Genomic DNA, 15,879 nt, shown 5'->3' with positions numbered 1-15,879 from the left:
TTTAAATATTTGAATTGCTTTGTTAGAATATGGAAACATTACTTTCAGAGATGCTATCAAATGACCTTGATGATCTACACAACATTCATTATAGACTGGTAAACATTTGTGAAAATCCTTGCTGTGATGATTGATTGCTTTTTTCCCTGCTTCAGTTACCTCAAACTAAATTGCCTGTCGTTAAAATGATGACTTCTGTCAATGTAGTTTCTTAATCCTTCCTCAAGCCTTTCTAGCAATGACAATCTTAGAATAATATATTGTAAGTCTTTATGGATCAATAATGCTCAGTATAAAACACTGCAATCTACCACCAAGATTTTTATCCCCCTATTTACAATGATGTCTGACAAACTAACTAACAGTAAAATTTCTAAGGAAAAAAAAAAAGACATCTAACAAACAGACCAAATACAATACTATAAACAGCATATGCCAGTCTAAACAAGTTAAGAATTTTGAGTGAAGTTCAATGTTAGCAAAATGCTTTTATCCTAAAGTAGTTAATGACTGACATGTCATTTGCAGACTACTCAAGAAAAAAATTATTCAGGCCCTTACTTAGACATTTTGAAATGATTTATGGGAGGTTATTTATGTGAAAAGGCTTCTCCACAATGTCAGAAACAGAAAGCTTCCACTTAAAAACTATAAAAGACAAGCCTACATGCACACTCTGGTTAAATTTTTTCCACAGGCAATTAGAAAAGACATTTTTTAATTTATCTATATTTAGATTGTACCTTGAACATCTTCATATGGAAATTAGCTTCTAACTGCCTGTAAACACTACAATTTAAATGTTTTCATTTAAGCCAAGAATTACTTAAAATAAATGCCATTGTATCAATGAAAACAGAGGCATGACACTGCTTTGTAATTGACAGTACCTCTTCTATATGATGAGTTATATTAACTATGTCTTCTCTAAATCTCCATGTATTTTATCACTTATTAAACTCAAATAACCTGAGATTGTTGACAGTGCTTAACTGGAGGGGCAAAGTTTCAACAAGCTAGCAGTTCACAATATTTTTCCTCCTAAACTATTTAACCACAGGTTAAGAATAAACAACTTATATTTACTATTGGGCAATTTGAAAAAATATCAGATTTTACTGGATTTAGAGAATTAACTCTACATAAAATATCACCTTAAAACTTTTAGGGTGGGGGAAGTAGGGAATATAAATTCCATGCATGCTTTCTCAAGAAACCACTGTTGAAATTAAAATTGAGGAGCTAAAAAAAGTAAAAGGAAAACACAGAAATCAGGAAACAGGGGTCGAACACAGAAAACGGAAGAGATCTAAACTGAAGCAGGGCTTAGGACTCCAGGAGCAATGTCTCTACAGGAGCAATGTCCCTACAGGAGCAATGTCCCTACAGGAGCAATGTCCCTACAGGAGCAATGTCCCTACAGGAGCAATGTCTCTACAGGAGCAATGTCCCTACAGGAGCAATGTCCCTACAGGAGCAATGTCCCTACAGGAGCAATGTCTCTACAGGAGCAATGTCTCTAACCGAAACACACAGACACACTCATGCTTTATGTTACGAGCTTCATCATATTGAAAAGAGTTTATAGGTCTGTCAGAATTCAGGGTAAGAACTAGTAACTGGTACAAAGAAAACCAAGTAATTGGGGGGGGGGGGGCAGTTAGTAACTCAAAAAAATTTACACAAGGGGAAAAGTGAACATAGCACAGTATATAGCTTTGTTGTAAATGTTCACATAGTCATAATAGTATGATATAATGGAAGAGAAGAGAAAAAAACGAAAGCAGAATACAGTCAGAGGAAAGACGGGAAATATGCTAAATAATAATAATATGCTAAATATTTTAAATAATTTTCATAGTAGTAAGACACTATGTAATTAAAACTGCAAAGACAGAAAATGGTAGTATGAATTTCAGGATATAGAGGTAAATAAAAAGGAGAAACAAAACAAAATATTGAAAGCAGTTAGCTCTGTGCATCTAAGGAATGAAAAGGAATTGCTCATTTTTCATTCTAAGCCTAACATATTTTGGCTTTTTAAACTATGTACACTTAGTTTTCTGAAATTTTTTAAATGATTGAATGAAGTGGAACCACATGAATCAACACTGACAAAATAACAAAAAGGATATTGGGGGGAGAAAAGAAAATTGCAGATGACTGATAATCATTTCTACCAAGTTTAAAAACAGAAACCCAAAACAGAGAGGGAAGGGTACAGAATCTGCTTCACACTGGAATGCCTCTATTAACTAGCAATGACACCACATACAAATGACTTACCAGCTCTTCACCTCCATTTTTTCATGGGAAAAATGTGGGTAGCAACAGTATCTACCTGATTATGTTATTTTGCGAATTAAGTAAGATACTGCAGGTAAAGTGGTTGGTACATGTGTGTACCGAGCTGCGTGAGTCCTGTTCGACGCTGTGTGACCCCACGGACTGTAGCCCGCCAGGATTCTCTGCCCATGGGATTCTCCAGGCAAGAATACTGGAGTGGGTTGCCATACACTCCTCCAGGAGATCCTTCTCAACTCAGGGATCTAACCCAGGTCTCCCACATTGCAGGTGGATTCTTTACCATCTGAGCCACTAGGGAGGCCCATTTCTCTTCAGCTCAGTTGCTCAGTCGTGTCCGACTCTCCGCGACCCCATGAATCGCAGCACACCAGGCCTCCCTGTCCATCACCAACTTCCGGAGTTCACCCAAACTCATTTGCATTGAGTCGGTGATGACATCCAGCCATCTCATCCTCTGTCATTCCTTCTCTTCCTGCCCCCAATCCCTCCCAGCAGTCTTTTCCAATGAGTCAACTCTTCACATCAGGTGGCCAAAGTATTAGAGTTTCAGCCTCAGCATCAGTCCTTCCAATGAACACCCAGGACTGGTCTCCTTTAGGATGGACTGGCTGGATCTCCTTGCAGTCCAAGGGACTCGCAGAGTCTTCTCCAGCACCACAGTTCAAAAGCATCAATTCTTTGGTGCTCAGCTTTCTTTATAGCCTGACTCTCACATCCATACATGAGCACCGGAAAAACCATAGCCTTGACTAGACGGACCTTGGTTGGCAAAGTAATGTCTCTGCTTTAGGTTGGTCATAACTTTCCTTCCAAGGAGTAAGCGTCTTTTAATTTCATGGCTTACCTGCAAGTAAATTCCCTAAGAATTTGTACATCATTTATTTATATCTTTTTTGCAAAAGTTTTACAGAATGACAGATGTGTCTGAAGACTTTTCCACTGAATTTTCCATTTCTGAAAGTCTATGTCCTCTACAGTTCTAGTAGGAACAAGAGTTACCAAATATTGAGCACTACAGTGAATCATGTGATAGTTGCTTTAAGAATATTATCTTGACCCTTAACCAACTCTGTAAGGCAATTTATGTTATCCAGATTTTTACATAAGAGACTGGGGCTTGGAGTTTAAGACTGAAGAACCAGTATTCTGACTTGGAAAATTCCATGAACAGAGAAGCCTGACAGGCTACAGTCCATGGGGTCACTGAGACACGACTGAGTGACTTTCACTTCACTTACTCAAGAGAAATGAGGGATTAAGTTTTGTTGAGACACTGGCATTTTAAATATTCTCTGAAACAATATATCCCGCTATGATGATGTATCAATTTAACAGACAACATTTTTTCTTAGTGCAGGATAAAATAACCATGCTCTAAGATTCAGTGAAGTACAGCAGACAAGGATGAAGGAAATTCTGTACAGAATGGCAACCCAAGGCACAGAACTGAAATTCTTAAGGCATGAATGTTGGCATGTATAGTTCAGGTAGGCTGGCAGATAGTTGTATACAAAGAGGAGTTAGGAAACAAGGGTGAAAAGACAAACTATTCCACTAGTTTGTTTACCTGGGTCCTTAGCATCCTAGTTAATTAACTATTGCTTTGTGGGACAGAGCATAAATTTTAGTATGTGATGGGGTAAGTTCACTCACACTGTTCTTCAAAATTATCTGGCTCTTCTTGCCCCTTACACTTCCATATCAATTTTAGACTATTTAATGCTGTAAAAAAAAGAAAAATACTAGATGAGATTTTGATCAGACTTTCATTATTGATTTGGGAGAAAATTTCTATTCTTATACTTTCCCATTCAAAAGCATAGTATCCCCTCTCCATTTATTTAGCTCTTAGGTTTTTCAGTGAAGTTGTATAATGTCTTCCATAAAGGTCATACACATTTTTTGTTGGATTCAGTCCCTGGTATTTATTGTTGGGGATTTTTTTTATTGCAAATGGCATTTAAATTATGTTCTGTAAATTGATAGACTATTTAGTAATCTCAAGCATATATGATAATAAGGTTAATGTTAATATGTTTAATCTTCCTTTTCCATGTATTTCACGTATCGTAATTTAAAATCTAACAAAACACTTTCAAGATACACAGAATATTAAGACTTCAAAAGTCCAAATAAGGATGGTAACATAGGTAATTTCATTTAAAACAAATGAAGCACAGACTTAAACTGTCCTGGAAAGAACACAGCATCCAAAAGACCCATATTCATGTATAACATTATACAATGCCTATAAAATGTTGGGCTATTAAATACTGGATGAGATTCATTTCTACAACCTTGAAATAAATGACAGGAGTGGTAGTGTGATATCAAAACAATTATTCTTGCTCACTTCAGTGATTTTACTGGAGTCAACTCTCAACTGCCCACACCAACAGAGAGATACCCTGACGCATGCAACAGACAACTACAGATAACCAACCCAAGGGAATTGAAAGTATACTAAACAATCAGGCCTCCCCCTAAATTTGTCAGTATCTAGAAAGCTGGGTCATCATCTGCTCTCCTTTCCCTCAAGACAGCTTCACTGACTACGTGAGACAGCTGGTGGCAGAGAAGAGAGCAGAAATGAATTCCAGACAGTCTCCTTAAGATCTGAAATGGACTACGCACGACATCTATTCTCCCAAAATTTCTCTAACTCAAGTTCTAAAGTCTTTATTCTGTGTTTAAGAGTCATTAGCAGAAAAACAAAAACAACTGATGAAACGGGTTTGGAATCAGCATGCTAAATTCCAAATCTCTGTCTCTCGGGCTCCAAATCTTAGACGTCCGACTGCCCACCTGAACGTTCCCTGCACTAGAGTCCTCTGACAGCCCAGACATGACCTGTTCACTAGAGCAGTCCTCCTCAACTCCCGAGGCCAGGTCCTCTCTCCACCCGTCCCTGCGTCAGTGAGTGGCGCACCCACCTGGGAACCGAGGAGTCAGCTGAACTCGGGCACTCCCACAGAACGTTATGGACCACAATACCCCATGAGCTATCGAGACACGCTGACCAACTCTGCCTCGGCCTTCCCCTTTCTGCTTGCTGCCCCGGCCTTCATCAGGCACTCACCATCTTTCCTCTAACTACTGTAGAACTGAGTGGTCTTTCCACCTTCACTCTCCACCAGAAAACCTTTTGAAAATGCAAATAGGTACATGTTCCTCTCCCACTCAAAAATTCTTTAATGCCCAACCAATGCTTACAGGATGAAGCCCAACATCCTCAGCACAGCATCCACACAGCGTTTGCAGCCCACGTTTCCAGCCAGCCTCACAGGCCCACAGCCTCCTCTCCCCAGCCCCACTCTCTAAATGCCGCCACACCTCTGCACACAATGTTCCCGTAACCTAAATCCATCCTCTACTTTCTATCACCAACTGGAAACATTCTTCAGATACAACAAAGCAGCAGCATCTCACAAAGGAAGACAAGCAATGCTCTAAAGTTCCCTTTGAATCATGACTTATTATATAGCACATATAACACTGCATTTTAATTCTCTATCAATGTCTTTCTCCTCCTAAATAACATTTAACCCTGACTTACAGCAGTGTCAGTATTCATCAGACACCAAAAAAATCAGAATAAATACTATGTATTTCTATTAGCTTCTTATTAATCTGAAAATATAATTATCACTGATACTTTGAAATTAAAATACTTCTGGGTAGGAGTCATTACATCTTACAATAAGGAATTTCCATTATAAAATGAAATACTGCTTACTAATATGATTTATATATAAAATTGAAATATTTTATACTAATTTTAAGTGGCTTATTCATTTTAAAAGGATTAAAAATTTTCTAATCTTTAAGTGTGAAAATTGTAAATCCAATAATTAAAAGCTATTTTCAAATATGAATATGAGCATAACTTTGTTCCCAGCAAATAATTCTGGAATATTAATGTTTCCTCTAAGTTTTAATGTCCCTACTTGATTCTGAATATACAACCTGGAGGGAATAATTTTCAATTTACTGAACAAAAAAAATATAACTTTAAAACTCTGAGGTTAAAGTAAATTCACACACAAATGTTTAATTAAATACCCCAAATAAATTATATTTACTAAATCATCTTATATTTTATAAACATATGATGAAACAACATACAAAAATAAGCAGAAAGCCATCTGCAGTTAAATTATTCATTTTAAACTGTACACATTACTTAGAAACACTATCAACAGGATCTCACTCAGAAGTAATGTATATCAATCATTAAGAAAAACAATTCAGTGCAGACACACACAATATTAAGCAAACACAGACGGTCAATTTTACACTTATTTCTAACAGGACCATTCGACCATAGAAATAAATGATACATGTCAATAATATGTTTCAAAACTTAAGCAGTATGTATGCTCAACGGTACCAGATTGCAAAATATACAATTCAATCAAACAGAAGATCAAATTTGTTTACTCAATTGTCTGAAATACATACATTGTATAATTCCAAGAAGTTGTAAGCTCATTTACAATACTTTGCATTTACAATCTAAGTTAATATTAACACTGCTCAGTGGTTCTCATTCATTATGAATGGTTTTATGAATTTTTGAGAACTGTCTGATTCAGAAGCACAGGTCCCAACGGATGCTTTTAACCTTCATCTTACCAATGCCAAATGGTGAATAAAAATCAGTAACTTAAGAAATCTGACTTAACTATAACATTGTATGTGTATGAAAAATAGTTCCTTGACATTTCCTTATGTCCCCATCTATTCTCCCTTCTCCAGAAACAAAGGAAAGAAAACAGGAAAATCTTTGCTTTCAACTTGGTTGGAAGTGATGGAAAAAATACATCACACCAACAAGGATAGAAAAGTTATAAATAAGAACAAAACATGAAATTGAAGACACTGACCGTAATCACCCTATGATAAAAAAAAAGAAAACAAAAAGCCTATGCTACATCTTCATTTTTTAATTTAAAAATCTACCTAAAAAGACCAAGTGCCAATTTCTTCTTGTATTTCCCAACAATACTTCTCTATATCTCCATTATGGTTCATAGTTAGAGTGTTTTCTGATGACATAATATAGCAACAACTCTAATAAAAGATTAGACAGTTATTTATACACACGTGCATAGTCTCCAAAGTCTGAAGTATAAGGTTACTAAACTTAACACAATCCAATTCTTAATTAAGAAATTTTCAAACAAAATTATTTACGTATTTTCAAAGAAAGATTTTAAATTAGTTATAAAATGTGGCATTTTATTGCAAAAAAAAAAGATCTTTAAGAACTATGCTTCAAATTTATGTACTTTCTCAATTTAAAATATATTATCTAACTAGCTTATTTCATTTTTAAAGTAAAAACTTTCAGCATTTAGTAAGTTTACTATGTATCAGGTGCTGTTCTAAGCATATTACATATACAAACACATTTATTTAGTGGTTGAGAAAATGAATTTCTCCAAGGGACAAAGCAGAAGAGCTGGGATTTGAACACAGACAGTCTTGCTCCAGAATTCATACTCTTTACTATAAATTTACAGCCTCTTCTGTGCCAAGGTCTATACCTGGGACTTGCAACTCAAAGTTCACACAAACAAACTAAACACACGGTCCCTGCTTTCAGAGAGTTCATAACTATACACACATAAACCAATAACTTTTATAGTGATGAGAGACTTCTAGTAATATGATCCAATTGCTCAAAGAGCTCAAATTGGTGTAACTAATTCTTAAAGTGGCTCAGATCATGAGCTCCTTATTGCAAAATTCAGGTTTAAATTGAAGAAAGTAGGAAAAACCACTAGGCTATTCAGGTATGACCTCAATCAAATCCCATATGATTATACAGTGGAAGTGACAAATAGATTCAAGGGATTAGATCTGGTAGACAGAGCGCCTGAAGAACTATGGACGGAGGTTCATAACTGTGCAGGAGGGGGTGACCAAACCATCCCAAAGAAAAAGAAATGCAAGAATGCAAAGTGGATGCCTGAAGAGACCTTACAAATAACTGAGAAAAGAAGAGAAGCAAAGGCAAGAGAGAAATGGAAAGATGTGCCCAACCGAATGCAGAGTTTGAGAGAATAGGAAGGAGAGAGAAGAGAGCCTTCTTAAGTGAACAATACAAAGAAAAATAGGAAAAAAACGATAACTAGAGGGAAATACTAGAGATCTCTTCAAGAAAAATGGAGACATCATGAGAACATTTCATCCAAAGATGGCACAACAAAGGTTTAGAAGCAGCAAGGCCCTAACAGCAGTATAAGAGATTAAGAGGAGGTGGAAGAACACAGAAAAACTGTACAGAAAGATCTTAATGACCCAGATGACCATGATGGTGTGATCTACATGACCTAGAGCCAGACATCCTGGAGTGAGAAGTCAAGTTCGCCTTAGGAAGCATCACTACGAACAAAGCTAGTGCAGGTGATGGAATTCCATCTGAGCTATTTCAAATCCCCAAAGAGGATGCTGGGAAAGTGCTGTACTCAATATACCAGCAAATCTGGAAAACTGAGCAGTGGCCACAGGACTGGAAAAGGTCAATTCTTATACAAATTTATAAAAAGGGCAGTACTAAAGAATATTCATGCCACTGGACAATTGCACTTATCTCCCATGCTAGTAAGGTCATGCTCAAAATTCTTCAAGGTTTCAGCATTACATGAACTGAGAACTTCCAGATGTACAAAAGATTTAGAAAAGACAGAGGAACCAGAGATCAAATTGCCAACATCTGTCAGACCACAGAAAAAGCAAAGGAATTTCAGAAAACCATCTACTTCCACTTCATTGACTACGACAAAGCCTTTCATTGTGTGGATCACAACAAGCTGTGGAAAATTCTTAAAGAGATGGGAATACCAGACCACCTTACCTGTCTCCTGAGAAACCTGTATGGAGGTCAAGAAGAAATAGTGAGAACTAACCATGGAGCAATGGACTGGCTCAATACTGGGGAAGAAATATGGTAAGGCTCTATATTGTCACCCTGCTTATTTAGCTTCTATGCAGAGTACATCATGAGAAATGCCGGGCTGGATGGAATCCAAGCTGGAATCAAGACTGCCAGGAGATATATCAACAACCTCAAATACACAGAGGATATCAATCTAATGCCAGAAAGTGAAAAGGAACTGAAGACCCTCTTGATGAAGGTGAAAGAGGAGAGTGAAAAAAGGTGGCTTTAAAACCCCAAATTCAAAAAAACTAAGATCGTGGAATCCAGTTCCATCACTTCATGGCAAATAAATGGGGAAAAGGAGGAAACAATGGCAGATTTTATTTTGGGGGGCTCTAAAATCACTACAGATGGTGACTGCAGCCATGAAATTTAAAGACGCTTGCTCCTTGAAAGAAAAGCTATGACAAACCTAGACAGTGTATTAAAAAGCAGAGGCATCACTTTGCCAACAGAAATTCACATAGTCAAAAGCTACAGTTTTCCAGTAGTCATGTATGGATGTGAGAGCTGGACTATAAAGAAAGCTGAGCGCCAAAGAATTGATGCTTTGGAACTGTGGTGTTGGAGAAGACTCTTGAGAGTCCCCTGGACTGCAAGAAGATCAAACCTAAAAGGAAATCAATCCTGAATATTCATTAGAATATTCATTGGAAGGACTGATGCTGAAGCTTCAATACTTGGGCCACCTGAAGTGAAGAGCTGACTCACTGGAAAAAGACCCTGATGCTAGGAAAGACTGAGGGCAGGAGGAGAAGGGGACGACAGGATGAGATGGCTGGATGGCATCACTGACTCGATGGACATGACTCTGAGCAAACTCCAGGATATGCTGCGGGACAGGAAAGCCTGGCATGCTGCAGTCCGTGGGGCTGCAAAGAGTTTGACACAACTTGGTGACTGAACAACAAAAACAATAAAGTGACTCTTTACAAAGCAGGCGGCATCTGGTTTCAAAGGGTGGGAGTGCGAAGGGGAAACTCTAGAAAGGGACATTAAAAACAAATGCTAAGGTCCCAGTGAATGCTATTCTAAGGATATTAGATTCAACTGTGCAAGCAACTGAGAGTGAAAGGCTGTTTCCTCTGTCCAGCCAAGTGTTTCAGTTTAAAAGGAAAACTGCAAAAATACTCTTCAATGTTACTGAAGACAGGTGGAAAAGAAAAGGGGTTGAAGACAATAACATTAGTTAGAAACCTTCTAGAGTAGTCAGAAAGAAAATATAGAGAGAAGAAAGAAAAAAGAGTCATTTTCAAAGTAAAGAAACTGAATTTGATGGGAAAGATGAGAGGATCAAGTCTGAAATTTCTGCACTGAAAGACTTACAAGTGACAACATTAAATGGATACAGAATAAAGCAACAGAATTTGAGGGGAATTGAGGTATAATTCATGACTTCACAATATAGCTGACACTACAAGTCTTGATTTTCATATTTAAAAATCGAGCTGCTTTCTGTTACCATATATGAAATACTAATGTAAGTTCCTGAAACTTGTTTTCTTTGACCCTTATTTATATCATTTTCTTGTTATGAATACATCTAATACTAAGTATGAAATAATTTCTTCTCAGAAAGCATGACCTAAAATAAAAAGATCAACCTCCCTAAAACCCAAAAGCACTGATTTATTTACTGTCCATTATTAATGTATGAAGGTTCAGACTTTGATACAGCTGTAGCACTCACTTTGATGTCGGTAGTAGTAGAAGTACCCCAGCTGCCTACTATACTCAGTCTAAATGAAAATATATTTTTAATACCTTGGGGTATCAAATGTCACCTTTGACATTTTCTGCTTTGCTCTGAGTAATACTTTATTTTCTTAATTTTGTATTAATATATATTTAAATTAACATTAATAACTATTAAAATCAATTTGCTTTATTAATGTATACTAGTTATAAGCATCCACTTCAAATGAAATAAAACAATCGTCTAAATTATAAAAGATATAAAACTGCAATAAAATTAGTAATTGCTGTTTGCAATACAAGAATTCATTGTTTTTAAACTTCAACTTGTTATTAAATAAGCAAAACAAAAGATGATTTCATTTTCTTAAAAATTAACACACAGGTACATGCTCAGTCGTGTCTGACTCTTTCTGCCAGGCTCCTCTTTTGAGGGGATTGTTCAGGCAAGAACACTGGAGTGGGTTTCCATTTCCTCCTCCTGGGGATCTTCCTCACCCAGGGATCAAACCCATGTCTCTTGTAGATTTTTTACCACTAAACCACCTGGCAAGCCAAGACATAGGTAATAACATAGGAATTGTCTAACGGATTTCTCATTATAATTTCCACATGAGGCACATAAAATAATCATCTTCTTTAAAAAACTTCATAAATAAACCCAGCCTTGAGACCACTCACTTCCTTAAAAAAGGGTAACTTTCTAATTCAGTGGCAAAGAGCAAAGTGATGAAAACTTAAATAGTAAAAGTGGTAAAGGTGCATTATTTTATAATCTTTAATAAGCCATTCTGGTGAATTTCATGAATATAACTTTTAGACATAAATCTATACTATGACAGCATTATATAATATATAAGACATCAGCAGTTAAGGAATGCAACCATTCAATTAAAACAAAAAACATTTTTGCTGAATTCACAAGTTAAAATACATTAGTTCGACCAACAGGTGGTGCTCAATCTCCATTTATAAAGAGAATATTCCCCAAAGCATTTCCAAAAGGGCTTCCCTGGTGGCTCAAATAGTAAAGAATCCAACACAATGAAATCAGTTTAAGACTACGTGGCCATTTTAAAACTCAAACGTCAAAAAATCCAATGCAAAAACTTTATTTTAAATATTGTACTGTGCAGAAGAAAATTACTTTGGTTACAAGTAATTTGCAAAAGGATTTTAAAACTGATACTGATTGCCATTCATCCAATGAAGACTTTGTTAAAAGTTTTTAAAATGTTGCTGAAACGTTTCTTTTAAAAAGTAACTTTCAATACTGTAAAATTTTACACAACACAGAAATAAACTTTTAAAATTTAGCCAGTATTCGTGATAAATTAAGAAATAACTAAAGTCATTTTATACTGGCTTAAATCGTGCTTTAGAATTCTTATTAAGTATAATACTTAACATTCTATCCTTTTCTAGAAAGTTTTTAAAACTAACAAAAAACTAAGATTTTTGGCTAAAATAGAATCAGCCTATTTTTTAAAATTCAGGTTTCTATACGGCATTATATTCTTTACATGTAAAAACAGCTTAAGACTCAATTTTCTGGCAGATTCTAAATGTAAGCTATTCTCACCAAAAGCAATTACTTCTTATTTGAACCATGATGAAACAATTTCACTCTTGCAGTACCACAAATGCCCAAGTGGGGTTTATACAAATTTAATTTATGTTACATAACTAAATTTCTTTTCTTCTTTGGGAGAAAGAAACACAAAGTACTATAGAAATTTTGCAGTAATATAGCATATATATAGAAAATGCCCTAAATTTAACCTATTCATGTAATAGTCTTCTTGCTACTTAATACAAAGGTAGAAAAACGGCATATGGTATTTGGTTTCTAAATGTCAAAAAACAAAAAGAATTTATGACACTAAGAAAAATTACTGTTTCTATGAACTGCCTTAAAACAAGGAGGGGGTGTGGCTCCTCTCCTCGTGACAGGGAGTGCAGTAAAGCAGGGTAAAATGGGTTTAAACCAAACGCTGAACAAGACAATTCCAAGAGGCTTACATACAAGTTTTATGGGAACATCTAAAGCCTTCAGTTTTGCGTTACAAAAATTAAATGCCACTGGTTATTAACCCATCATGTTAAGAAGACATCAACTCAAATTCAGCCTAAGGCATGGGAAACAATGTCATCACAGAACATACACATTTTTAAAACAGCAATGATCAACACAAAACACACCGTGTTCCTTGATAACGTACTGTCTTCCTCATACAGAATTTTAAAGTGTCAGAAGTCTTACTCTACACTCATTCTTTAACTTTTAGACAGGTGTATTTATTCACTGCTATTAACCACTAATTAAAAGTCTAATTTAGTTCTTACATGTCTTAACATGTTTTCAAAATGAAGCAAAAATTTAAAACTGAATACTTCAGTATTTAAAAACACACATATTTATTCTTGCAGTTTATAAAATGACAATCTCTTTTTCCATATCCACACTGAAATTCTGGCTCACTGATTTAAAAATTAACATTTTATATAGTGCCAGTATGTCATTAAAATACAAATATACCATATTTTCCTTTGATACCTAAGTGCCAATACTGAAACCTAATTTTCACATGAACATACATCTGAAACAGTAACCCCAACTTTATGTTTCTATTCTAAAACAGGCTGATTTATTATAACAGTTTTTCAAATTCTCTAATAGTGTTAAAACCACTTAGACAAGATTTCGCCAAAATCTTATTTTTCTTTTAAACTGATGGCAGAATTAGTTGTATCTTTCTGACATACAGGATAAATTCCCAATTTACAGCTACATAATTTAAAGCTCCATAAGCAAATCCACCATTTCTACTTCCCTTGTAAAGGTGAGACTCTTACCCTCTGCCCAAGATACCAATAAAGTATACTTTGTGCATAAACAGAAATGTTTCAAATTGGTTTTCTTCATATGTATACAAGCAGGTTTACATAACAGAAATATGCACTAGAAAACAAAGATAGACCTAATTTGTAGAGCCAGAAAAATGTTTAAGTTACAATATAAACATTACTGGAAAAGGAAAGTAAAACCAGCAGGTGGGCTCATTTCTACATAATCCTTCCTTTGTAAGATAAATATTCCCTACAGTACACTTACTAGGTTTTACTTTTTAATAGATAAAATGAATATCTATACTTTGAAATGCAAAAAAAAAAAAAAGAATGAAAATTTAAGGCCAAGTCTGCCCCTGTTCATGATTGGCTGCTTGTCCAGTAAGACCTGGGTCCCTAGGTATGTTATCCGCTCTGCAGGAGCTGATTGAAGCAGTGCATATGAAATTCGGAAGGATCCAGGAGGAACTAAATAGCGTGGAACACAATAACACGATAAAATGTCAGTCGAGAATCTGAAAAAAAGGGTAGATGTCATGGAAAAATCATTAGATATTTCTTCCCAGAACATCTGAAGTGATGGGTAAATGAACCTAAACGGCCAAGTTTACCCCCTACATTTAAAGTTTCAGAAAATGAATTTCTTAAAGCTCAAAAGGAATGTGTCCATTCTCACAAAGAATTCTGATTACGGTTTGGAGTTAGTATAATTTTTAAAGTAGAATTTAAAAATTTTAAAGCCACAAAGATATGTATCAGTGTCTCATTTTTAATTTTTAAAACACATTTTAAATGACTCATTGGTTGTGCTGTTTAAATTAAATGATTTAGTGTTTAGATCTCTGATTCAAAAAACTTTCAGGGACTCAAATAAGTTTCAAAAGTTTCACTAAATTGATACAATTATATTTGATGAAAAAAATTACAGCAAATTCCAATTCATTTGAAAATTAAAACATATTCCAATCTAAAATGAAGGAGTCTTTATAAAGAGACACGCTTTCTTTACACTGCTTGTTCAGTGACCCAATTTAGAGACGAGTAGATTCATGATTTTGTTTTCATGAACAATTTTGGAACTGTATAATAAATGCTTCCAAAAAGAAAGATAATGGTTTTAATTAAATGTGTGGACCAAATGATCTAATGTATTATAGGGCAGTTGTTAAAAAATTAATAACTACAAAAGAGCTGTTTCTTTTATACTACTTAATCATCTCCATATGGAGTTCTTTTTTCCCTGTAAAGTATGTTTAACAGTGCTCTATATACAGAAGAGATGTATTTATTCTATGAAGTTTTGTTTAGTTTTATTTTGCTATGGTAGCAATTTGAGAAAAGCAAGAGGGCAGCTCCTAGACCTAAAAATGATTCATTAGTATAAAATAACTCACTGAGCCTCTATTACACAAAAACAGGCAACAAAGAGAAAGGGGAAAGTAAAGATGTGTAGTTCTGGCTACATTTTCATTACCTCAAATTTCATAAAGAAGGTCTATATGCAATTGCTTTACATATAAGGGTAAAATTCCCCTAGTTCCAAAAAACCGATGACTCAAAATGACTTACAAAAAAGATGATAGCTGGTAAAATGAGTATTAAAGAATATGTATATATGCTTAAATGTTCATAGTTTAAAATATACTCTATAGCCAGATTATAGAAAGTAAAATGTAGTATACATATACATGAACATAATAAAAAGTAATCAACCTACTAAGGTTTTTTTTCTTTGAAATGAAATTGATTCCTGGAGTAACCACTATAGCATTTTAATTTTACCTCTTTACTGGATTTTTGTCTACTGATCTTAAGAAAAGAATCAGACAAAACTCCGGGATCTTTGAATTCTATTATTTCCACCACTTATTAATTCTGTGACCTTTGGCTTTGTTGCTCAGTTTTCTATTATCCTGTCTTAAAATGGAGGGGGTACATAATTATACAGAAAAATTAAGTGATAAAAATCTATGATGAGTTTAAGAGCTTTAAAAATTCATATTAATACAGGAAATTTTAAGAACAAAGCAGTTTTTTTCATGGAAAACTGTTGGCATCACTTGAATTGCAAAACAAATCTA

The 15,879-nt window shown here is 35.1% G+C and overlaps 1 protein-coding gene across 2 annotated transcripts in view; it reads right to left on the bottom strand.

Moving 5' to 3' along the window:
* Positions 1 to 15,879, bottom strand: part of FBXL17 (F-box and leucine rich repeat protein 17) — a 526,365-nt gene that overhangs the window by 415,686 nt on the left and 94,800 nt on the right. The window lies entirely within an intron of this gene.

The sequence above is a fragment of the Moschus berezovskii genome, chromosome 8 (genome assembly GCF_049115385.1).
Source record: "Moschus berezovskii isolate FMDL1 chromosome 8, NW_MosBer_1.0, whole genome shotgun sequence".
Classification (NCBI taxonomy): Eukaryota; Metazoa; Chordata; class Mammalia; order Artiodactyla; family Moschidae; genus Moschus; species Moschus berezovskii.
This window is presented reverse-complemented; position numbering and strand designations above follow the sequence as displayed.